The sequence below is a fragment of the Hippopotamus amphibius genome, chromosome 7, assembly GCF_030028045.1.
Source record: "Hippopotamus amphibius kiboko isolate mHipAmp2 chromosome 7, mHipAmp2.hap2, whole genome shotgun sequence".
In the NCBI taxonomy this organism is placed as follows: Eukaryota; Metazoa; Chordata; class Mammalia; order Artiodactyla; family Hippopotamidae; genus Hippopotamus; species Hippopotamus amphibius.
Window position 1 is genome coordinate 90050269 of NC_080192.1, and position 25240 is coordinate 90075508.

The window sequence follows — 25240 nt, forward strand, 5'->3', positions numbered from 1 at the left end:
CCCACTCACCCAGAACTTGGAAAGCAGGCAAACTAGATTGACTAGTAAAATCAGTAAATAATCATCAAAACAAAGATATGCAAACTCATCTCAAGGAGGAAGAATGGCTCCCAAGATGAAGCTAGCTTGCTGAAAGGTGTTATATTAGACATATTCAAAGAAAAACTGTATCCATCAGCAATGCAGGCTCAACGCAAAACCATCAGAGAAGAGTACTCTGCAAAGTTCATCAAGACCCTGACCTCAAGAAAGGGTGGCTTGGGACTTCATTGGTGGTGCAGTGGTTAAGAATCTGCCTGCCAATGCAAGGCACATGGGTTCAATCCCTGTGCCGGGAAGATCCCACATGCCGCAGAGCAACTAAACCTGTGTGCCACAACTATTGAAGCCCACGCGCCTAGAGCCCATACTCTGCAACAGGAGAAGCCACTGCAATGAGAAGCCCAAGCACCACAATGAAAAGCAGCCCCAGCTCGCCATAACTAGAGAAAGCCTGTGCACAGCAACGAAGACCCAACCCAGCCTAAACAGATAAATAAATAAATAATTTTTTTTTAAATTAAAAAATACAGGGGGTGGTTTGGCCCCAGGATCAATGGTTCAGGAGTCAGACCTTTCCCCACTGTGAAGATGAATTTTATCCATCTAAAACTCTTTGTTCTGATTCCTTGGTTGCCAAGCAACCTTTAGACTAGAGTTTAGCCTCCCATGTGGACCTGTCTACAAAGTACTGGAGTATGAGGATTTTTGTCTAATTAACAGATATATTTCTCAACATAGAGAAATAAATTGGCGTGTGCAAACATATGAGTGCATGTATGTGATGTGCCTATAAATATGAGCCTGTCCCTGAGAGGTGAACCCCTTCTTGATGTGCTAACAAATACAGTTTCTCTGGTGCTGCTGGATGCGGCGCCATGACGCATTCACGCCAGTACCAGATGCTGTCCTTGACACCCCGACATAACTCAGCAGCCTCCATTCAGATTCATAACAATGACCCACATCGCAACCTTCCTTATGAAGGGATCTGATGTCTTTGTGACACATTCTTACTGAATCCCTCTCCTCCCCGGAAGATCACATGTGAGTGCGTCATTCACCATTTTTCTTTGGTACGTGGTTTCATTTTACATCCCACAGGATGACGAATTTAAACTTTTAGTCTGTGGATTTGTGGTGAGTGTGACCAGGCCCCACCCAAGGCACTGAAGGCTTTTAAAACTGTCTATGGAATGGGAACATGAAACCAACTCCTTTTCCTTGGAACTTAGACTCTTCTAAGGGTAAAGGAAATTCTGTTGCTGGGATGGGGTTTTCATTTTCAAACATTTAACCCAAGGCAGAGTGTGTAGGCGAAATGAATGCAAAGCTGGAAACCTACTTGCTAAGCAATCTTTGGGAAGAATCTATTCCAACATATTATCTGGCAAATAACTTATTAACAGTCTTTTGTCTAAATTTTAGCCACTTATTCATAGCATTGTTGCGAGAAGTGTTAATAACGTCAATCCACAAATAATTAAAAAACACAACGATTTTACATATAATTGAAAACAACCCCACTCCTTCTCTACCATTCCCATGTCACGCCAAAGTCTATTAAAGTCTTCTACTCCAACGATTTTCCTCCGTCCAAAAGGCAGGGAGAAGGAGGGAAGGAACATTTATTACAGACTCCTCTACATGATCTTAATCTGCCCAATAATCTTTGGAGTCAGGATATTATCTCCACTTTACAAACCAACTGGGTGATATAATAATGAAAGCTGGCTATGGTGAGTTCTGTATTGTATTAAGAGATAAGATTAGAAAAATAAAAAGAGCAATGAGGTGGCCACGATTGCTGGACAGCTGGTTGGGCCCTGCACTCTTAGTTCAATGCTTGCTTTGCTAAAAGTCTTTTCTACTTCACATAATACCTCAGTCTCCCCCAGCACAAGCTTCGAGCAGGGCACAAATCAACACATATTCTCATAAATTTTGTAAGTGTTTCGCTGGGTACTGTATTCAGCTTTCATAGTATAAGGCTTCATATTTTCCTAAGTAATTTTCTTTCGTTATCTGAGTGACTCCAAATGCTACCTGTGGACTGGACATCTTTGGAATTCTAGAGGGCTGTTTTTTGGTTGGTGGTGGTGTTTTAAAATTATTCTGCCTTTTGACTGCAGACAAACGGATTCCCCTCGTCCTCTCAGGCTATGATCATAGAAACAAGAAGCTGATGCATTGGTAACACCAATTACTGCTCTCAATCATGGAACTGATAGGATAGTTACACTGGTGTTTCATGCTCATTCATTCAACAAACACGATCTGAATGCCTGCCGCAGGCCAGGTACCATTCTAGGTGCTAAAAGGCACACCTTAGTCTCCCCATCTATTCGCTTCATACAGAAAATTATCCCCTGTGCCTTGTCTGTTCAAGAGTAGCCTATCAGTAAAAAAAAAAAAAAATCCTGGAGGCGGTTGGCGATAACTCTGCCTGAACTTCCTTCCCATGGCAAGGACTCTACAACCTTTCCCAAGGCTCATCTCCCAGCCTTCAGTCTCCTCCATCTGGTCAGAGGGCTCACTCCTCCATGGGACAGCCTCTGCCACTGCTCAGGGGCTCAGCATCGGGAAAGCTGGCCTTGTGTTCCTTGTTATGTGTGCTGGAGCTGGAGGGACTTTCTTTTTAAATAAGTATTTATTGACCACTTAGTTACAGTGAATGCCTAGGTGCTTTATCAAAACGGTATCTTTTCGCCGTCTCATTGTCCACTGAACTGGGTGTGATAACTTAAATTTTAGAAAAGTTGAGCATGATGCCCAAAGTCACTCGTGTAGTAGGTGGTAGGAGCTGTGTTTTCAGTCACAGCCGTGACTTGAGACCTTAGTACTATACCATGTTAAAGGCATGCATGTGTAACACGTGTGTACAATTATGCATTACGGCAGGTGTCAATGCTAGCAGCTTTTAGAGTAATAACGGAATCAAAACTTTAAATTGTCACATCGTTTGCTGAGCTAAATGCCTTCTTGTTCTTCTGGATGCAAAACAAAACAACAACAAAAACACTCCTCTCCCAGACTTACCCGCTGGAAACTAGACCACACTTTGACGGGCAGACAGCTCCCAGTCAAGAGTGTTGACTACAAGGCTGTTGATGTTTGAAGAGAGCACATTTCTAACCCCACATGCTCCTGCCTGGTTCAGCCATCCAGCCTTTCCAGTGGGAGAACAAGGCAACGTGGCTCTGTGACTGTCTCTCAGACACACGGCCAGAGTCGTGCCACCTCCAGCTGAGAGGGACATGAGGATTCCATCCAGGCACATGCTGTGCCTCTCCCCACCCAGGAGGGCCCAGCATCCTGTACTCAGCGCAGGGGTTCCAACCACAATATGAAAGTATCCCAAGTGCAGCCTGCTTCAGAGACTGACCGATACATCACACGCTTGGATAGCCTGAATTCAATGTTAAAGGTTAGAAAATAATGGACCCATTTGGTTATGTTTATCCTAACGCCAGCAACATTTAGACTGTCCAGTGTACACTAGTAGGGAGAGAAGGAAGGGATGCTGGAAATAGCTCTTCCAGCTTATGCTATGAACTGAAGACAGCGTGGGCTTTCATTCAAAGTCTACCATGGGTTTGGCGCAGCCCTGACATGTTTGCTCAAACCCCAGATGGCAGTTTACTTATGTTATTAGAGGCAGTACCCCTCCAGACTTAAAACACAACTATTCTTTTGATCTCCCAGAGTTGATCTTCCCCTATTTCAGATCGAAACGTCTAGCAAACCACAGGTGAGAGAGCAAGCCCAAGGCTGTGATGTAAGTACACAAAGAAAGCAGGAGTAGAAATGGAGCGGAAATGCCCGCCCCAAAAAGAGCTCATTTGCACCAGTGTTGGATTGTTAAGAGTAGAGAAGACTACAGAAAGCGCCCAGCCCAGCCATTGATGTAGACAGGAAACATGTCTACAGGAAGTGGCGGGTCTGCCTCTGTGTGACATGCGTGACAGTAACGTGTTGGATTCCTTTGCTGACCCACGGTTTGGCAGGTGCTGGCAGCACAGGTGGGACAGGTCCACACTAGTACCGGAGAAATCGTGCTGTCCTGATGGGAAACAGCAATGGGAAGGTCCAAATCTGAGGGTGGTGCAGCCAATGCCACAGCCTAGTCACTAATCTCCATGGCCATTCAGACAGGCAGGACCTCCTTCCTTGGAACCACCCTTCTTTCCATGCCATCCTTCCTCCGTGACAAAGAGACTGAAGCCGGGAGCCCACCCACTTGGGTGTATAGCTCTCCCACACATACTTCCCAGCTGTATGATTTGGAGTAAATTATAATCTCTCTGTACTTCAGTTTCCTGATTGATAACAAGGAATTAATAACAATAGTTACTTTATAGGGTTGTTGCAAAGATGAATCAAGCTATTACCTCATATAAAGTACTTAGAATCCTGCACATATTATGTACTCAACAAATGTTAGCTATTCTTTTTATGACTATTCTCTCCAAGTAACCTTTATCCACCATATAGTCTAGCATTACCTGTTTAGTGAGCTGTTTAAGGTGTGGGTAACCCACTCCATTCATATTAAAAATATCTGTGGTGTACAGAGTTCAGGCTTTCACATTTACCAACACATCAAATCAGATTTCCCTTAGGGTCCTTCCGGCCATCAAGTCGATGGGGTCCTCTGTGTGTGCCCCTTCTCTGACATCATTGTCCTCAGAGTTGTCTGAATGCTAAGACAGCACCCTCCCTGGAATTTGCTCACTAGACTCCCATCCTGGGCCCCCACTTTCCTGCTTTTAATTCTTAGCAGCGCCTTGCACATAGTAGATCTATAAGAAATGCCTGCTGAACTTAACTGAACTGGCTGCTCCTGAGGTCACTAGACTATGTTAACTGCCTTGGCTCCTTGGGCTTCCAGAAGGCCTGGTCTCCAAGAAGGGCCCTCTTCCCCCCAGGGTCTCCTCCTCTCGCCTTGTTTCTGAGCCCTATGGTGTTCTCTAAGCAAGCATTAGCATAGATTCAATTACTCCAGTCACACTGCAGTTTACTTTCCATCCACTTAGGAGAATATATTCTCTACCTTGAGGTAGGCAGAGATTTCTTAGATAGAAAGCAAAAAAACACTAGCCATTAAAGCCAATATTGATAAGATTCATCAAAATTCAAAGAGATTTGCTCAATAAAAGACACTACTCAGAAAATTAACAGAAAAGCCATAGATTGGGGGAAAACATTCACAACACATACATCTGACAAAGGACTTGACTGGAGACTATATAAAGAACTAAAAATCATTGGGACTTCCCTGGTGGTCCAGTGGTTAAGACTTCGCCTTCCAGTGCAGGGGGCGCAGGTTCCATCCCTGGTCAGGGAGCTAAGATCCCACATGCCTCTGGGCCAAAAAACCAAAGCATAAAACAGAAGCAATATTGTAACAAATTCAATAAAGACTTTTTTAAAAAAGAATGGTCCACATCAGGAAATACTCCTGAGCATTTCGTTCTTAAAAAAAAAAAAATCATAACACAAGGATGAACAGGGCAATTTTTTAAACAGGCAAAAGACTTGAAAAGACACTTAGAAGAAGATATATGAATGATCAACAAATATATGAAAAGGTGATTGCTATTGGTTATGCAGAAAATATAAATTAAAACCACATTTCACATCCTCTAAAATGGTAAAAAAAAAAAAAAAGAAGAAAGGTAAAGAAAAAAATTGGACACGGGGACTTCCCCTGTGGATAAGACTCCGTGCCCCCCATGCAGGGGGCCCGGGTTCGATCCCTGGTCAGGGAACTAGATCCCACATACATACTGCAACTAAGAGTTCGCATGCCACAGCTAAGGAGCCCACCTTCTGCAACTAAGGTGCCCTGGAGCCGCAACTAAGACCTGGCGCAACCAAATAAATAAATACTAAAAAACAAAACAAACCAAAAACCGGATGCCACTAAATGTTAGAGAAGATGTAGAGCAACTGAAATTTTCAAACATTGTGAACTTGAGAGAACTATTTGGCAGTTTCTAATAAGGTTAAACATGAACCTACCCTTTGACTCAGCAATTCCATCTCTTATCTAACCCAAGATCAGTGAAAACCCGTATCCACAAAAAAACTTGGGCAAGTGTGTTCACATGAGCCTTATTCACAACTGCTCCAAACTGGAGGCACCTCAAATGCCCATCAACAGATAAATGGGTAAACAAAGCGCAGAATATGCATGCAATGGAATACCATTCAGCAAACTACTGATACAGTGATAACAAGGGGGAATCTCTAAAACGTTATTCTGAGTGAATGAAGCTGGACAAAGTGTTTATATGAAATTCATATGAAATTCTAGAAGAAAACAAAGCTAACATATAGTGCCAGAAAGCACAAAAATGGTTGCCTAGGGTCAGGGATTGGCGATAGTGGTGAGGTAGCCAGGATAGACCTGTACAGGAGCATGAGGCCAGGAACTTTAGAGGGTGGTTGAAATGTTCCTTATCTTGACTGGGGCAGTGGAACCCAGCTGTAGACATTTGTCAAAACTCACTGAACTCACCTCACACCCATCAGGATGGCTACTATTACAACAAAACAAACCAGAAAATAACAAGTGTCCGTGAAGATGTGGAGGAACTGGATCCCTTGTGTACTGCTGGGAGGAGTGTAAAATAGTACAGCCACTATGGAAAACAGCATGGTGGTTCCTTGAAAAGTTAAAAATAGAATAATTACAATGTGATCCAGCAATTCTACTTATGGGTATATATTCTAGGTATATACAATCTGGAGACATATATATACATATATATATATATATAGAGAGAGAGAGAGAGAGAGAGAGTCTTTCAAAAAAACTGAAAGCAGGGACTCCAAGAGAGATTTGTACACCCATGTTCACAGCAGCATTAATTGAAATAGCCAAAAGATGGAAGCATCCCATGTGTCAATTGACAGATGAATGGATAAACAAAATGTGGTGCATTCACACCATGGAATATCATTCAGCCTTAAAAAGAAAGGAAATTTGACACATGCCACAACATGGATGGACCTTGAAGACATTAAGTAAAATAAGCCAGACACAAAAGAGATCAGTACAGTATGATTCTTCTTATATTCGGTACTTAGAGTAGTCAAACAGAAGGTAGAATGGTAGTGCCATGGGGTGGGAAAAGGGGCGAAAAGGGAGTTACAGTTTAGTAGGTACAGAGTTTCAGTTCCACAAGATGGAAAGAGTGGTAGTGGTGGTTGCAAAATAATGTAAATGTACTTGTTGCCACTGAACTGAGTCCTTAAAAATACTTAAGATGGTAAATTTTACGTGTATTTTAGCACAATTTTTTAAAGTAATTAAAAAAAAATGAACTCCATAAAAAGAAAAAAAAACCCTCATTGAACTAAGTACTTAAGATGTGTTCATTTTATTGTATGTAAATGATACTTCAGTAAGATACTAAACATGCCTACAGCCAAAAGTATGTGATTAAGATACACACATATCAGCTTTGTAGGCTGACAGTGGCCTCTCAGGGGAAGGCTGCTGTTGTTCGCCTTCATTTAGCAATATCCACTCAAAGGCAGAGTCCAACTCAGTGGAATCCAAAAATCCACACAGCTTTTGTACAGCATCACAGGTAACTCCATGCTTCCTCAGGTATAACAACTATTCAAAGAGGAAAATCTGTCCAGCAAAGTTAAGCTTTGCCACAGGTTACACTGTTTTCCAGATCCATTTTCCCAGTTACTTTAGAATCAGAGGCCCTCAAGGAACGTGTGAAAGGTCACTTAACTCCATGTTCTTCCTTCAGAAATGCCATAAGTAAACTATTCCAGGCAAGTAAGACTCTAAGACAGGAACCCCATTAGCAGTTCACATAGGAACCCCAACCAGTTGATCACAAGCTACTGGTGCAGATCTCCTGTTCTTGTTTCTTCTACCACCAGAGCTTCTGTATATCCAACTGCACCCAGGTCACCCAACCTCTCCTTGTGAATCACAAACGACAGGCCGCCATATCCTGAGACTCAAATTTCAAGGTTGACCAGTACGCTTGATCTCCCGTCTTGTCTCAGCCACTATAAGTCTTAGGAGTAAACAAGGGGAGCACCTCATCAGAAAAAAGAACCCCGAGTCTAACATCTGGCCTCTCTCTTATGATCTTTCCCAGAGAAACTAAAATCCACTCCATCTTTCTTTACATAATCCTTGTGATGCAGGAAGGAAGGAGACAAACGGGACCAGAATGAGAAACTACAGTCCCGGAGTCGAGTGCTGGGAAAGAGGCGCTGAGAAAGCCTGATGTGGCCACCCTTCCTGTTGTCCTGCCAGGTTTTATCATACAGGTATTTTGCTGCCCAGGCCTTTCTTTACCAACACCACCACTTCTGTTCGCCACAAGGGAAGAAAACTCTCTCCCCAGATGAACAGGAAAAGCAGCGAGGTGTTCCCTCACGGATTTATACCGCTTCGACATTGGAGGTCTGGAAGTGAGCTGAGAATAAACACTGCTCTCTTAAATGCCACACTTTCTTCTGGCGCCTCCCATGCCCTGCAAATAGGCAAGACCTAGCTCTGTGCACGAGCCCCCCTCCCCCCGGATCGGCCACTCTCTCAGGGGGCCGGGGCAGGGTCCTGTTTCCAAATCTCGGCAGAGTTCAAGCTGACTCTGGCTGAAGATGACAAAAACAGAACTATTAAAATTCTTCCACAGTGGATGTCTGATTCACAGAGGGAACGTGCTATTTCTGATGCAGCCTCTCCCAGCTTTTTCATGAAAAATCTCATGGAGGCAACGGAAGAAACTCGTGACAAAATCCAAAGGACTAGGATTGACATGAGACAATGCCAGAAGCTGAGAGGAACTGAAACTAACTTGAGGCAGATGGAGTGAGTGTGTGTGTGTGTGTGTGTGTGTGTGTGTGTGTGTGTGTGAGAGAGAGAGAGAGAGAGTGGGGAGATGGGTTATGCTCCGTCTGATGTGAAGATCTATCCAGAAAACCCCAGCCCACCCACCCACCTGAGTTGAGAAGCTGTGAGGTGGACCCTTTACTGACCCTACTCATCCCCAAACCAGACAAGAGGCCGAGTAGAGGCAGGAAAAGGTGACCAATGAAAAGAACCCTGGAGGAAATGCATCATTTATGTATCAGAGAACCAGGCATTGAGGGTAGGAAAAGATGCTACCTTGGAGAGGCAGAAAGAAACAGAGAAAACCAGCTAGAAATGGGAATTCGACCAGGCACTGTACAAATGACTTTCTCTCCTGCTTAAAGCTGATGCCAACACAAAAAGGTGCACAGGATGGGACGAAGGTGTTCTGTTCACCCTGTCTTTTGACAGACACAGTCTACAGCTGTGTTGTGCAATGCCGCAGCCACAAGCCACAAGTGGGTACGGAGTAATTGAAATGCAGCTAGTGTGACAGAAAATAACTTTAAATTCTGCTTAATTTTAATTAAAATTTAAAATTGAGGCAGTGTAAGAAATTTTCCCATAACACACAACCACAATGTTTTGCGGGGGCCACATTTCACTTTAACCATTGCACTGTGCAGTGCTCATGTCAGGCACATTGCATCTTTTCTAGTATTACAGCGAATCGCACTGCCAATCCACTTGGTGTCAATGGATTGATTCACTTTGACTGATATTACCTATGGATTAAGGCAACATTTTTAATGTGTTTATTTGAATATGTCTTACAGACAGCATGAATTACAGTGATGTCTATGCAAACTGTAATTTCTAATTACATTTAAGTACTTATTTTAATTATTACACTCTAGTGTGAAAAAATAACTGCGGACACAATTAAAAACTGTAAATGAAGGCAGCTTACTGATGTGGAACTGAGTGGAGAGGCAGAAGCATTATGACTGGCACAGTGAGGAAAAAGAGACTTAATTGGCATAAGAGTGAATTAACTTGGACAGGTGCAGTTTTAAAAGTGATACGCTTTTCATTTTAAAGTCAAATCAGTTGTAAAAAAGATGAACCATTTTTTTCAATGCGGATGCAAATATTAAAGGAAAATGATTTTTTGGCCCTTAAGTGTTTGGAAAACTTTCATGTATGGTTGAAATAATGTGAGTATGTGAATCTACATGAAAACTAAATTTTATTAAATCTATACAGATCAAGTATTTCTGATGAAACTTCAGCAACCAAATTCAGAGTTCTGTCAGTGTAAAAGACACAAGTTTGTTAAGATTTAGTAAGAAAAGAATACTGTAAAATATCTGCTTAATCATTTCTTATATTGACTACACACTGAAATGATAATACTTTGGATCTATTGGGTAAGATAACTGATATTATTAATCTCACCTGTCTCTTTGTGACTAACAATTCAAACTTACATTTGTGGCTCACTTTATATTTCTATGACATAGCACTGCTCTACACATACCTTGTGTAATAACAACTGATATAGCTATTGCTAAGCACTTATTATCTGTCACTGTTCTAAACACTTTACACAAATGATTATCTCCGATTATCTCTTTTAAATCTCACCAGGAAAATTATTTATCTTCTTGGTATCTTAATTTCCCCATTTGTTAAAAAAAGAAAGAAAAACACATTATGGGTCTATGACAAAAAGGACAGAAGCCTTAGAATGTTTAAAGGCAAAGCTTATCCCTGAAAATAATGCACTTAATTATTGAGAAGAAACATTCAGGGAACCACTGGGCATCCTCAATACTGGCAGAAGAATACACTCTAAATAGAAGGAGAAAAATGATTAGCATAATATCATCAAGAAATCCTTTGAAACTAAAGATTTTGGCTTAAATACTCTGTATTCAGCACATCAAGGCCGAGATTAATTTTCTACGATCACCCTTTCCCTCCCTCCCAAATGGCAAGAGATTTGATTCTTAAAACATTCATGTGTATTTAAGAGGGCTTAACAGATCATATCTAAATAATGTTCTTTTTGCTACTGTTTAGTTTCAACTATTTTTTCCCCTTAAAAATAGAATCCTCCAGCAGGAGTCCTTCTAAAAGACATAGAGACTATCTGCAGAGATCATAAGCAAAGTTAATATTAATACCTCAAGAGATCACAGAAAAGATAAAACGGAAAATACTGGTTAGCTTTTTAAAAAAATGACCTTTATTTATTATAAAATGTACATGGCAGAAAATTTATTATTTGGTTTTATTTCTGTTTTAGCAACCTCGGAATTTTGTAGTTGTAACAATGACATATGGACCTGGGATAGTTAGCATTAATTTTGTTTGTCACTATGAACCTCTCTTTCCCTCCAGCTGTTATTATTTAAGTTCCCTGCATGATCTGATAAATCTGTTTCCCAAACCCAGCAAGAATGTGGGCAGAGGCAGAAGTTTCCATTGCAGTGCTGAAACTTATAGATCTCTCCTACAAATGGAAGAGAACTACTTTCATAGAATTTTAGAGACTCTAAGGCCTTTAGCAATCACATCCATTTCCCTTTTTCATTTTATTTTGTAAATTCTTAAGTCAACTTTAAGCACAGAAAAGGCCATTTTAAAAAAATATAAACTTACCATCTACTTTCACTTTGTTCCAATCTTTTACCACAGTCGTAATCACAGTATGTATATCATTTTACGTCATTCTACTCTCTCCTCTCAATTTTCCTAATTCTGCACAGTCATCACATATATTATTTTACTAAATTTATATTCTTCCATCTTATTGATATAATTTATTCAATGTCCCTCTACTACTGGTTGTTCAGGTTTTTAATGCTATGACTACAATCTTTATGATTAGTTTTGTAGATTTTTATTCTTCTTTTGACCTATTCTTTGTGACATCTGATAATTTTAAATATCTCCAGTTGTCCTCCAAATTTACAAGGATATCCAAATCCCAGCCAGCCATAAGCTTGTTTGCTTGCTTGATTTATTATTTATTTATAATTTAATATTTAGGTGTAATACTGAGCCTTATCATTGGTCTAACTTGCTTTTTTGAATAAGTAGTAGAAACACTCTCCTCTCTTTTCCTACTTGTATCTTTCTGTGTGAATTATCTGTTTGCATTTCTCGCTCATTTTTGGGATCTTGGTGCTTCACTAACACATTTCTAGAAATTATGAATATATTATAACATTCAATATTTTATACCGAGAATTTAGTATTATGTGTCTGTCCCAATTTCATATTCTCCTTTTAGTATAGCCAAAATTCAGGAGAAGAACTTAAAACTATTCCTATCCTTCTTTTCTTTCGTACTCTTCCCTCTTATTATTACTTCAACGGTTACAAAAGTCTCTTCTTTGGTGAAATGTTGATAATTGTTGAGCTGGGGGATGAATAGGTAAATGGGGGTTCATTTTACTGCTCTCTCACTTTGGGTCTATGTTGGGAAAAGTCCATAATAAAGACTTTTTTAAAAAATCTCTCTTCCCCATCGCTAGAATAACAGTTTTGTTTCATTTCTACTAGTTTTTCTCCCACACCTTTCATGTTCCAGTTGTGGAAACGTCTGCCCAGGAGGTTAAAGTAAGTCCCTTACTACATGACTCATCCGGCTTCCCGCCGACGAAACTTAGGCACCGCCTCTTCTTTTTCAGGCACAGGGAAAACACCCAATGACATGGCTGTGCAGAAAGAGCTACAACTCAGTTCCAGGAAGTGTGGCTGGAAGAGCCCACGTAGCTGGTGCTTTCTTCCTCCAAACTTAACCCCAGCCCTGCTCCACCAATGAGACACGATGGGACCAGGGGTGTGCGGCTCAACTAACAGCTGGCTCTCCAAGGAACCAAAACCCTGGCTTGTAGCCATTTCTTTGGTGGAAACATTTCCAACATGTAATTTCAAGTTACGGATGTGGTGTCACTGAACTTAGAGTTGGGAATAGGTAGACAGTAGTACACAATTATGTAGTATTTCCACGCTATAGACATAGGAGACCATATATAATAGTAAAACGCAGTAAAATAGAAAGTGATGGGTTGTTTTAAATAAAACTTATTTAAAAATAAATAAATAGGGGGGTTCCTAGGTGGCGCAGTGGTTAAGAATCTGCCTGCCAATGCAGAGGACACGGGTTTGATCCCTGCTCCAGGAAGATCCCCCGTGCTGCGGAGCAACTAAGCCCCAGCGACCAAAAAGAAAAAAATAAATATAAATAAAACTTATTTTAAAATATTTCTATTTTAATGTAATGTATTTACGCCTAAGTTCATTTAACTTAATTTTAAATAATGGCTATATTTAACAATCAGCTTGCAAAACCCCTGAACATTTAACAACCAGCTTTGGCAGGTTGATACAAGAACGCTCCAGCATACCGCTGGGAGAACAGTAATGGAAGGAGGAATTTTCTTTAGTTGTGGTAAAATATGCATAATAAAACTTACCATTTTAACCATTTTTAAGTGTACAATTCAGTGGCATTAATTACATTCCCAATGTCCTGCAACCACCACCACTACCATTCCTAGAACTTTTTAATCATCCCAAACAGAAACTTTGTACCCATCAAGTAATAACTAGATATTCCCCCCTACCCCAGCCTCTGTTAACCATCATTCTACTTCTTGTCTCTATGAATTTGAATTTGACTAGTCTAGGTATCTCCTATACATGGAATCATATCATATTTGTTCTTTTGTGTCTGGATTATTTCACTTGGCATAATGTTCTCAAAGTTCTTCTATGTTTGCGCACATATCACAAATCCATTCCTTCTTAAGGTAAAAGCAGGATTTCAAGACCAATATTTCAGGCCACCTTTAGTGCCCAGACAACCATGCTGGGCCTGGAGGGAGGGTGTGGGGATGCCACTTCATCGTCTCACTTCTGAATAAGCCAGATTTGCTGAAGTACAGAAAACCCTGGGAAACCAGTCCACCCAAATCACGGTCCTGGTGGGGAGGTCACAGGGCAGCGTTAACAGGGAGCACAAAAGAACCTGAAAAAGGTAGAAGCTGCCATGTGCGTGATTAAAACCCCACTATGTTTCTCTCTGCAACAAATCCAGACCAGCATTTCAACCCAAGTTCATACAACCTAGTGGCTGTGGAAGTGTGGTTCCCTGACCAAGCATATGGCCATCAACTGGGGATTTGTTAAAAGTGTAAATTCTCGGGCCCACCCTCAGACCTACAGAATCCAAAACTCTGGGGATGGGGCCCAGCAATTGCGTTTTTAAGAAGCCCATCCTGTGATTCTGATGCATTCTCACATTTGAGAACCACCGCTCTAGAGTAATGATTCTAGATTCCAACTACTGATGCCTAACATGGTCCCCAAACCCCCCCGTGGGCATTTCATAACTGTAGATTCCTACTCAGGATCTTATTTCAAGAACAAGGTAATGGGGCCTCAGAACCCAGTGGTAGAACCTGGTGCCAGAAACAGGGGCCAGCCTCTCACTTGTGGCCGTGACGGGGGGTGCTGACGGCTGCCCCGTGCAAGCCGACAAAACGGAGCCTTGAGGCCCACCAGCTCCTGCTTCACGCCCCACATAAGGTGTAGGCATTTTTACGGAGGTGTTAAAGAAGAAACCCACTCACAAGGGAACTTCCTGGTGGTCCATTGGTTAGGACTCTGCACTTTCACTGCCGGGGTTGTGGGTTCAATCCCTGGTTAGGGAACTAAGATCCCACAAGCCGTGTGGGGCAAGGTAAAAAAACAAAACAAACAAAAATAAGGTAATGGGGGGAAAAACAGGCAAAATTTTATTCATAGAAGGGGGGACAGCATAACATTAACACCTTTTAATATCTTAAACACATGCATAGCTATGCATAAATGTGACTCAGGAAATAGGTTTGCCAAAGATGATTTCAACAGTAGAGTTCGCAAAATCATCCACTGCAAACATGCCTTACTCCTGGCAGGCCTGATCTGTTCATTGCCAAGGTCTGTGAAACTCCACATTCAAGTCTCTTCCCACACGTGAGTGCTGGCCTAGGCTGTAAAGGAGGGCCTTCAGCACTGGAGGAAGGAGGCGAGGAATCCAGAACAAGGGCGGAGCTCCAGCCACTGCTCGAGATTCAACCCCACTATGAGAGCCAGTTTATTCTGGCATAAAACTGAGATAGTTGTGTCTACTGTGCAGGATTTCTGCCAGGATCAGCCATGATGCCAATCCCCATCATACCCTCCTTCCTCATTCAGAGAACCTTCACGAGTTGAGGGATTGGGTTTGGTAAACCGGGAAGGTGGGGCTCCCCCAAGAAGAAATCATGATTGGTCCAAAGCAAGCCCATTCCAACCGCCACAGTGCTCTATGAGTGGCCACGTGACACACTCTGGCCGATAAGAAATAAAGGCGAAGCTGCCAAAAGGCTTGGAGAAAGAGTGCCCCCCAGGCTAAAAGTGATAGAGTCAGCCTGCCAACGTCCCCCTCTCTTCCGGCCTTGGATGATGTCGGGACTCAGTGTCTGGAGCTTTGGCTTCAAAAGGATTTTAATTACTACAGAGGGTAAAGCACCTAGCATGGTACCTGGGAAAAGTTCTCAAACCTTAGTGTGCACAAAAATCACCCAGGGAGTGTTTAGAAAAAAACGGATTTGGGGGATGTTAGACTCTAGAGCTTGAGTCAGTAAATATTGGGCGGGACTCACAGACCTTATGTCATCAAGTTCCAATAAGCACACCTGGTTACTCTCCTCGCATCCACTGATTCTCATGTAGGTAGTCCTTGCATGAGACCCCCATTCCAAAACTGCCACTCACTGTGTGTGCAGGCACACATCGTCCTTACTTAAATAGTTATTTTGCCCCATCAGGTACCACGCATTGTGAGAGAAACAAAGATGAAGACGATCCTGCTCTCAAGGAGCATGTAAGCTAGTAAGAAAAACAAAACAGGTACATAACCAATTCAACGACAAGGCAACACTCGGCAACTATTACAAGAGCTGCAGGGTAGTGAGAGACAACTGACAAAGTCGTCCCATCCCAACCCCAGCAAGAGAGTCAAAGAGCTTGCATTTGATTAAGGCTTAGAAGGACAGACAGCATTTTTAACAGCAAAGAGTTCGATAGGCAAAGACAGTAAAAAGGTAGCCTCAGCTCAGAGTTGAATGGTTAGACTTATCTGGAAAAGAGTACAGTTGACCCTTGAACAACACAGGTTTGAACTTCCCCAGGGCCACTTATACCTGAGTTTTTTTTTCACTAAGTGCTACTGTTGGTTGAATCCGCGGATGTAGAACCGAGGATACCGCGGAACCAAGGATAAGCAGGTGGACTGCAAAGTGACAGGTGCACTGTCAGCTGTGCAGGAACTGAACAACCCCTGAGTTGTTCAAGGGTCACACGTGTTAAGTTTGGAGTTGGGCTGGTGAGAGGACGTGAAGAGAGTAGAGATAAAGGCTGGAACAGTCATTTTCAAAAACGGATCCTTTTGTGGGCCTTGGATGTTGGACTGAATTTCCCAGGCCGTGAAAACGCGCACATTCGTTCAGCACCCCTTTGGGGAGCACCTACTGTGTCCTGTGGCAGAGGACTGGCAGGCACGTGCCCTGCCCTCAGAGGAGCTCAAAGCCGAGTGGAGGGCACAGGCTTGTAATCAGGCACGATGAAGTGTGAACATTCCTGTGGCAGGGGAATCGCAGGGAGACAGGAGCACCCAGGGGAGGCTCCTCACCATGATTAATTCAATCAGGGATGGACTATGTCCAAGCCAAACCTTAAAGCGTTGGCCTAGTGTAGGACAGGGAAGCAGGCAGTCTTATTTCTTCAAGGCTGAATCTCTGCCTTGAATTCCTTTCTGATACCCAGAACTTCCTTTTTATTTCAAAACATTTACCACATAACTGCACTAAGCACTGGAGCAGAGGCAAAAGAAAACAGGGATTTATAACCTAGCCAGCAGTCCGGACTGTGGGATCCATGGACTCCCTAAGACCTATCCCCCGATAACTGGTCCTGTCTCTCTCAGGCCTGTAGAATGGCCTTAATTTCTTTTCTTTTTTTTTTAGGGACTTTTATTGAGATATAATTGACATACAATAAACTGCATATATTTAAAGTGTACAGTTTGACATTTTTTTTCTTATTAGTAATGTGTACATGGCAATCTCGATCTCCTAATTAGAATGGCCTTAATTTCCAAGGGCGCTCCAGCTCTGACCACTGGGACTAGCCGTGCACTGGCTGACATGCCACTGCTCCAGGGGGCCTGGTCTTGCTTTCCCATCCCCATGCCTGTGTATAAGCCCTTCTTCTCCTATCCTACCTCCAGGATGCTTCCTCCTCCAGGAAGCTTCTCCATGATGGAGTTAGGTACACCTCATCAGGCCGATGGGAGTCTGAGCACAGTGTATCGAATCATTTATTATGCAGTCCTATGATTTTTTCATTGTTGATCTGCTTGTTTATCTCCCTAAGGATGGGGTCTGGGTATTTTATCCTTGAATATCTAGTGTCTGTCACATTGTATAGTAAATGAATGAACCCTTTTCCATTTGGCAGGGGCCACTGACATCCTGCCTACCCCCTGAAGATCCTTCCCTGAGGTGCTGAGCTGCCTCTCCTGCCCATAGATGGTGCCCCAAGTCTCGCTCCCACAGGGATGCCCCACCATCATCCTGTTTTGATGTCTGCTCTCCACTCCTCATCTAACAGCTGGGACCCACTGCATACTTAGAATGACCCAGGCAACATCAAATTCATCTTGGACAAGTGATTTGGACATAGATTCTACCTCTTTACCTCTGAAAAAGTCCAACCCCATAGCCAGCTTACTCTACCAGCCCTACCTTCTCATGCTCATTCCCCACTTTTAACCCCTTACATAGTATAACAGAGTAGTAGAGCACAGGATACAGAATCAGACTGCCAAGTTCAAATCTTGGCTCTACCACTTGCTAGTATGTGATGCTGAGCACACTACTCGATCCCTTTGTGTCTCAGTTTCTGCATCAGTATAATGGAGATGATATTAGTAGGACCTACCTAATATAGGTGAAATTAAAAAAAAAAATAGCAGGGACTTCCTAGTGCCGCAGTGGTTAAGAATCTGCCTGCTAATACAGGGGACACGGGTTCGAGCCCTGGTCTGGGAGGATTCCACATGCCATGGAGCAGCTAAGCCTGTGCTCTGCAACAAGAGAGGCCACTGCAATAAGAAGCCTGTGCACCACAACAAAGAGTAGCCCCCGCTTGCCACAACCAGAGAGAAAGCTTGCATGAGCAACAACAGACCCAAGGCAGCCAATAAATAAATAAATACATTTAAAATAAAATAAAATAACATGCCAGGTGTTTGGCACAGGGTCAGGCTCATAGGAAACACTAGGTTTCAGCATACAGAGAGGCTGAGACCTCACAGACTGAGTCACAGAAGGAGGTCCAGGCTCTGAAGCCAAGGTCAGGTCCCTGAGTGCCCATGACCTGATATCACTGTGAGGACTTTCTCTGATAAAGGGCTCTGCCCCAGCAGGTCTACCTAGTCTACAGGCTGTGACTTATCCCATCTACCTCCTCTCTTTGCTTCTGCAGCTAAAGACACACGGAACCATCAGATCATTTAAATGCAGAACTTTCCCCACCATGCAAGTCAAAGCACCTTACATTATTTTTGCAACCAGTTAAACTATAGCCAAATGAAATGTGTGACAAGAATAAGTGATTCTACTTCACCTCATTGGAAACCAAAGCACAATTCCATGTTAGCTCTTTGTATACAAATAAGAAAGTATATGACCATATATTAATTTTAAGGTTGGAAAACTTGATAATTGTACATTCTCCATTTCTGTTTCATTCTCCCTCTTCACAAACAACGTTAAATGGGCAGGTGCTATCTGTAACTCTCTACTTTAAAAAACTGACAATATATGAACATGATAAAAAAAAAAAACATCTCAAATAGCACCAAAAAGGATACGTTGGTAAGTCTGTAAGAACTTCACCTCCCTCCAACTACAGTGGCACTCATAATTTTCCTGTGTATCCTTTAGAGGTACTTATGCATTAACAAGAATATAAGAATATAAATAGCCTCCACCATTCTTAGACACAGAAATGTCAGCATATTATGTAAACCTGTATTTTGCTTTAAATATATATCTATACATCTATATATCTTTAATATAATTCTATATCTGTTCCTATCAACCTGCACCACTTTTTAACAGCTACACTGTATTGCATTGCATGGATGTTTTATAACTTAACCAGTCCCTTACTGATACTTTGGTCACCTCCAAACTTTTGGTGCTACAAATAATGCTGTAATGTATATACCCTTGTATACATGTCTCCACACACATCCAAGTAAATCTTTAAGATAAATTCCTAGTATTCAAATTGATGGAACAAAAATAAATGGATTTTAAAATTTCGAGAAACACTGCCAAATTTCAGGGCAATTTTTAACACTGTCTAGGCATCCATGGTTGGGATTAGAAGGCGGTCCATAAACCCCTTGAGACTGTATGGGAAAATGTCAAATGTGTGTTTATTCTTCTCAGGAGAAGATTTGTAGCTTTAATCAGATTCTCAGGGACTTCTCTGGCGGTCCAGTGGTTAAGACTCTGCGCTTCCAATGCAGGGGGCACAGGTTCAATCCCTGGTTGGGGAACTAAGATCCCACACGCCGTGTGGTGCAACCAAAAAATAAAAATAAATAAATAAAATTTAAAAAGATTTTCAAAGGGGTCTGTGACTCTCTAACAAGGATGAGAACCAGTGAGTCAATGTACAGCATCAAAACCAGCAATAACAGAAACTGAGGCTAAGTAGGACCCAGAAAATGCCTTCCTGAGCCCCTTGGAGAAGAGTGAGAAGGCAGGTGCTGGGGGCTGTTGATGCCACCGGGCTTGTGTCCATAAAGGACCCCTCCAGGGCAGATGGCTCTACTACACATGTTCCCATTCACCACGGGCCCCTCTACACGAGCTCCCGGTAATAATTTAATGTTACCTCTTGTGTGGGGGGAAGTGAGTGCCTTAACCCAGAGGATTGAATCCACAGTGACTGGGCAGGGAGATCTTTCTGATGACTTGACAAAAGTCCACGCATGGGGCCTCCTGATCTGTTTCAAGTAAGGCTGTTCATGCCGTGCTATATTCAGGCCTTAAAGGGTTAATGATGTTGTGAGGGAAAAGGTGAAGGTCTTTTCCAGAGTAATTTACAGTCTGGCCTTTGGCTGCAATTTATCCCTGCTACTGACTGTGGATAAAATGTTCAATATGGGTTCTATGTCTGGCAATCAGGACCAAGAAGCAGAAATGGCAATTTACTGACCTCAAGCATCTTGAACCTTTAAAATAAATTCTCCAAAGGCGGTGGTTCAAGTTCCCAAAGCAAAGCTCTCCGTCCAGTTCAAACATAACTGAACACTAACGAGTTACTCCCAATAAAACCAATGACAGGCAGATTCCTAGGTCCCACCATGTCATTCTGATCAGAATTTCTGGGGCAAGAATCTGCACGCTGTGCAAATTTCTGGAAGGATGCACCTGAAATTTGGAAACTATGGCTTTAAAAGTCATCTTAGTTTAACCTTCTCCCCTTCCCAGCTCCATCAGAAAGGGGCTGTGGGGCCTCCGCCCAGATATCTCTGGTGAGAGAGCTCTCACTAACTCCAAGGCCGCCCAGCCTATGGGTTTCAAAAGCTACTTCCTTAAGTTCAACCAGAACCTGCCATCCAAAAATTCCTGCCCAGCTCTGCCCAGTGCCTCAAAGAGTAAGTCGATTTCCTCATCCACAAGTCAAGCCCCTCCCAAATTTAGGGCCATTAACCTGTATCCCCACACTACTGCCAGCTTCAGTTCTTCTCACGAGAGTTTACATATCAGCCTGACCAGAAGAAAGTTGAAAAGGAAAAGAAATACATTTGGTCAAGATTTAGTTAGTAAGCCAGGAAGCCACAAATCCAAATGCCAAATCACTCTGAACCAAGCCCTGACAGAGCCACAGCAGGGCAGGGAGGATACCAGAACAGGCTTTAGTATCTAACAGCTGGATTTAAATCTGTTTACAAGGGATGTGACCTTGACCAAGGACCACCACTTGGAGCTTGGGATCCTCTTCTGTAAAACAAGCTTAATAACCCTGCCTCAGGTTGAAATAAAGATTAAATGAGTAACCTAGCACGACTGTTACTCAAAGTCACCGGAGGATATTGCAGTAAAACTGCCTCTGTAAGTAGCCCTAAATGCAGTAAAAGCAAACACCCAAGAGTTAGGTTTGGGCCAAACTGCAGCCCAAAGCCCAAGTAAAAAATTTAGAAGTTTCTTGTTTTATACAAAGAAGGTATCTAAATTTTGAATCCTTTTACAAAATATATCTGTAACTGTTTTAGTATGAAAAGTGTTTTTATCCTCAAATATCTGGATAAAATTGACACCCAAGGAAAATCCCCCCTCTTGTTTATTCTGGTACTCTCTGGCACAATGTCTGCTATCCCAGTGTCTGCCCCTCACCTCCATCTCCCTTGGAGAAGAGCAGGCTTAGTCTACAAGCAGATGAACAAGACTGGGAAAGCAAATGAGCAGCTAGACATGAGCAAAGAAATGGGCCACAAGATACAGTCTGAGCATGACCAAGCGGCTTCTCACCCTTCAGATGCTGAGGGCTGGTGTGCTCCTACTTGACTGCAAATGTTACTCTCTAAATAGCTTTCAGAGAAAAATTATCCCTAGCCAAATGCAAGAATATCTAGGAGGGAAATTCATAGACACCTTTGATCCAGTAGCTGTGTGTATATCCGTGTGTGTGTATGTGTGTGTGTGTGTGTGTGTGTGTATCCCCAAAGCAATAGAAATCTGATCTAAGCTGATGTAGGGGATCTGGCCTTGGCCAGAAAAGGCCCTGGGAAGTCAGCCGGTCCTGGGCGGCTGCAGTTACCCATTTTCTCATTCCCGGCCGCTTCCTCTGCTGCTTGCTCTCCCACCTCTGTCACTTGAGAATTCCCAGGCAACTAAAGAGCTAGGGCTTCCCTCTCAACAAAGTTACCTGCAGTTTAAAGAGAAGGTGGAGGGTTCTAGAATTGACGGTCAATGGGATAGGTCAGTTACAGGGGGGGACCCTTTTCATTCTTCCCACTGTCAGCTGGAGAGAGCAGATGCCCACTTTTCATGAAAGCTGTGGATTGCTCAGGACCCACATGCTCCCAACAGCTTACAGAAGCCTTGCATCAATTTGGGAAGCATTTAAAGTTGGGCAGATTGTTGAAAAGCAATAACCTCTTTGGTCCCAAATTCTCTAGCTGGTCAAAACCATGACTAAAGAATGAGGCTGTGCCATCCGCAGACTCAGGTCATGGATCTAATAATACTATCGAATTCCCATGTGTCAGGCATTGTGCTGAGGGCATTAGGTACACAAGGAGAGAAAGGGTAAGAGACTAGGAGAAAGGAGTTTCTTTTTCTTTCTCTCTCTCTTTTTTTTTTAAGATTTTCTTTTTTTGACGTGAACCATTTTAAAAGTCTTTATTGAATTTGTTACAATATTGCTTCTGTTTTACATTTTAGTTTTTTGGCCACTAGGGCATGTGGGGATCTTAGCTCCCCGACCAGGGATGGAACCTGCACCCCCCTGCACTGGAAGTCTTAACCACTGGACCTCCAGGGAAGTTCCAGGAGTAAATTTCTCAAGAGTAAAGAAAAATTTAAAAAGCAAAACTTGGGTGTTGGACTGAGTCTACTCCAGGGAATATTACTCAGTCCTTTCTTTGTAATGCCTAGATCCCGCACAGTGCCTGGCACATGAACTCCACAAACATCTGCGGTGGTCTCTGACTGGTGTACATCCTGAGCTGCATAAACTGCTCTGGAAGTCCTTCTGGAAGGTGCTGGTGGATAAGAGCTGTGTTCGCCTCCCCCTTGCGCACCCGCAGCGAGTCCAGGGCCCGCTCCACCCTGTGCAGCCCCGGGCCGCCCGCAGGCCCGGCCGCTGGCACCCCCTCCTGGGCGCGGCGCCAGACCCGCCACCCCCGCGAGGCGCTCCCGGGCTGCGCGCCCCTTGCGGAGCCCAGGACCCCGGCCCGGGACGCCCTTACCCCTGGGGCCGAGATGCGACGGCGCTCGTCCTCTGCAGCCACGGAGATCACACCCTGGCGGGGCCGGGCAGCGGGTCTTATCCCAGGCGGGCCCGCCCCGCTTCGGGGTGGAGACTGAGCCCAAGTTCCTGGTCGTCCCTCTCGGCCCACGAGACCGGAAAATCCTACGCGGGCGCAGCGCACCTGCAGCGGGGGCTCGTCCCGCGCCCGGATCCCAGCCCGGCCGGCCCCGCTCCGGCTCCCGCGAGTGGGAGCCGCCGGACTCAGCGTCCGCGCGCGGGCGCCCCTGCACCCTCGGAGGCCCGCGGTCCCGGACCTCTCCAGCACAAGCCCTGCGCCGCCCGCCGCGGCCGCGATCCCCGCCGAGAGTCACAGCTTCCTTCCCGGGACCCTGCCCTTTCCCACGCCGGAGAAGTTGGAAAGTGACATCAGACGGGCACATTTCGCTTCCCTGTCAACACTGATACATACGTCCCCCAAAGTTCCCAGTAGTTCCACTTCTCCCTCGAGAAAAGCCGAGTTCCCTTTCCTTGGAAAGGGGAGTTCGGAGCAGTTCCAGACCTTTCTTTCCCAGTACCTGGGTTCGCTGCTGGTCAGTAGCTGCCAGGTTCGGCCTTGAAGCAGCGCTCTCCCCTTGTTATACCGTCTTTGTTCGCATCTGCCTCCCCGATTGGACTGAAGCCTCTTGCCGGCACTAACTGGGTCTAGGTGGTCTTTGCACCAATGCCCAGGACCGTTCTGGCACATGGCAAGTACTCAGTGAATGCTTGCGTAAGGAACCCATTGGGTATATCGACAATTTCGGATTTTATTTAGCAGAGGGTAGGTAGCTTTGGGGAGTGTGTTTTATATCCAACAGATCAAAATGCACGTGACTGTCAGCACCGTTAAAGCTGGAGAGGTAACATTAAATTATTTCATTAAGATGCAGCTAAAGGAGTTGGTTTAATATGGTTAAGAGCATGGATTTCGGGATCAGACTGATTGGGATTCTACATCTGGTTCTGCCCCTTTTCTCTGCTTGATACCTTTAAGTTTCTGAGCTTCACTTTACCAACTAACGTGGAGTAAACTAAATTAACATGACAAACAGTGGGTGGAAATGAAATAAGGATAATTCATTTCCTCAGAGGGATTAGACAGACTACTTAGTCCTTAAAAAATAAAATACAAAATAAAAGGTTAGAAATGGAGCCGATGCACCCTGCCACAATCACCTTTACTAGGCGGGTGTACCCAGCTCAGAGCGACCCTTTTCTCCCCAAAACTGCCCTAACGCCAGGTTGGGAAGCCACAGTCAATACTAACTTAACAAGGTACAAAAGGCCAAGAACTGATCTATGAAATCCTTCATATTCCAGAGCTCCCATGGGCTAAAGCTGAGGCTATATTTCAGCAGAAACCACCTCTGTGCTTTGCTTCTTCCTCTGCGCTGTCCTGCTTGACTTACAGGTTCTCCTGAGAATACCTCCCTCACTAAGGCACTTACACAAGAATCCCTATCTCAGGCTTTGCTTCTAGGCAAACTGATCTATGAGTATTTTATTTCATTTAATGTTTTAAGTTTTTTTACCGAGTATTTAAAAAATTAATAGAACCATTGAAATTAAAGACTCAAAGGAGACTTTAAAGATAGCAGAATGAACACATGCATTTGCCTTGCTCCCTCGAAATCTGACTAAAGCAACAGTAGATTTTCTTAAAGAATGAAATAGTACCATTTGTAGCAACACAGATGGACCTAGAGATGATCATACTAAGTGAAGTAAGTCAGAAAGACAAATACCATATATCACTTATATGTAGAATCTAAAATATGACAGAAATGAACATATCTACAAAACAGAAACAGACTTACAGACAGAGAGCAACTTGTGGTTGCCAAGGGGGAGTGGGGTGGGAGAGGGAAGGATTGGGAGTTTGGGATTGGCAGATGCAAATTATTATATAGGAATAAGATGGATAAACAACAAGGTCCTACTGCATAGCACAAGAACTATATTCAATATCCTGTGATAAACCATCATGGAAACAATATGAAAAAGAATATACATATGTATAACTGAGTCACTTTGCTGTACAGCAGAAAGTAATACAATGTTGTAAATCAACTATACTTTGATACAAAAGATTTTTTTTAGTAGTAGATTAAACAAACTCACAAGAGGGACTTCCCTGGTGGTCCAGTGGTTAAAACTCCACTTTCCCAATGCAGGGGGCCTGGGTTTGATCCCTGGTCAGGGAACAAGATTCTGCATGCCGCAACTAAG

The 25240-nt window shown here is 43.4% G+C and overlaps 1 protein-coding gene across 1 annotated transcript in view; it reads right to left on the reverse strand.

The window, feature by feature from the left end:
* Nucleotides 1-23057, reverse strand: part of ANXA4 (annexin A4) — a 69982-nt gene extending 46925 nt beyond the window's left edge. The window contains exon 1 of the mRNA XM_057742086.1: nucleotides 22971-23057. The gene's annotated coding sequence lies outside the window, so the exon portion shown is untranslated. The remainder of the gene's footprint in view (nucleotides 1-22970) is intronic.
* Nucleotides 23058-25240: the final 2183 nt, after the last annotated feature.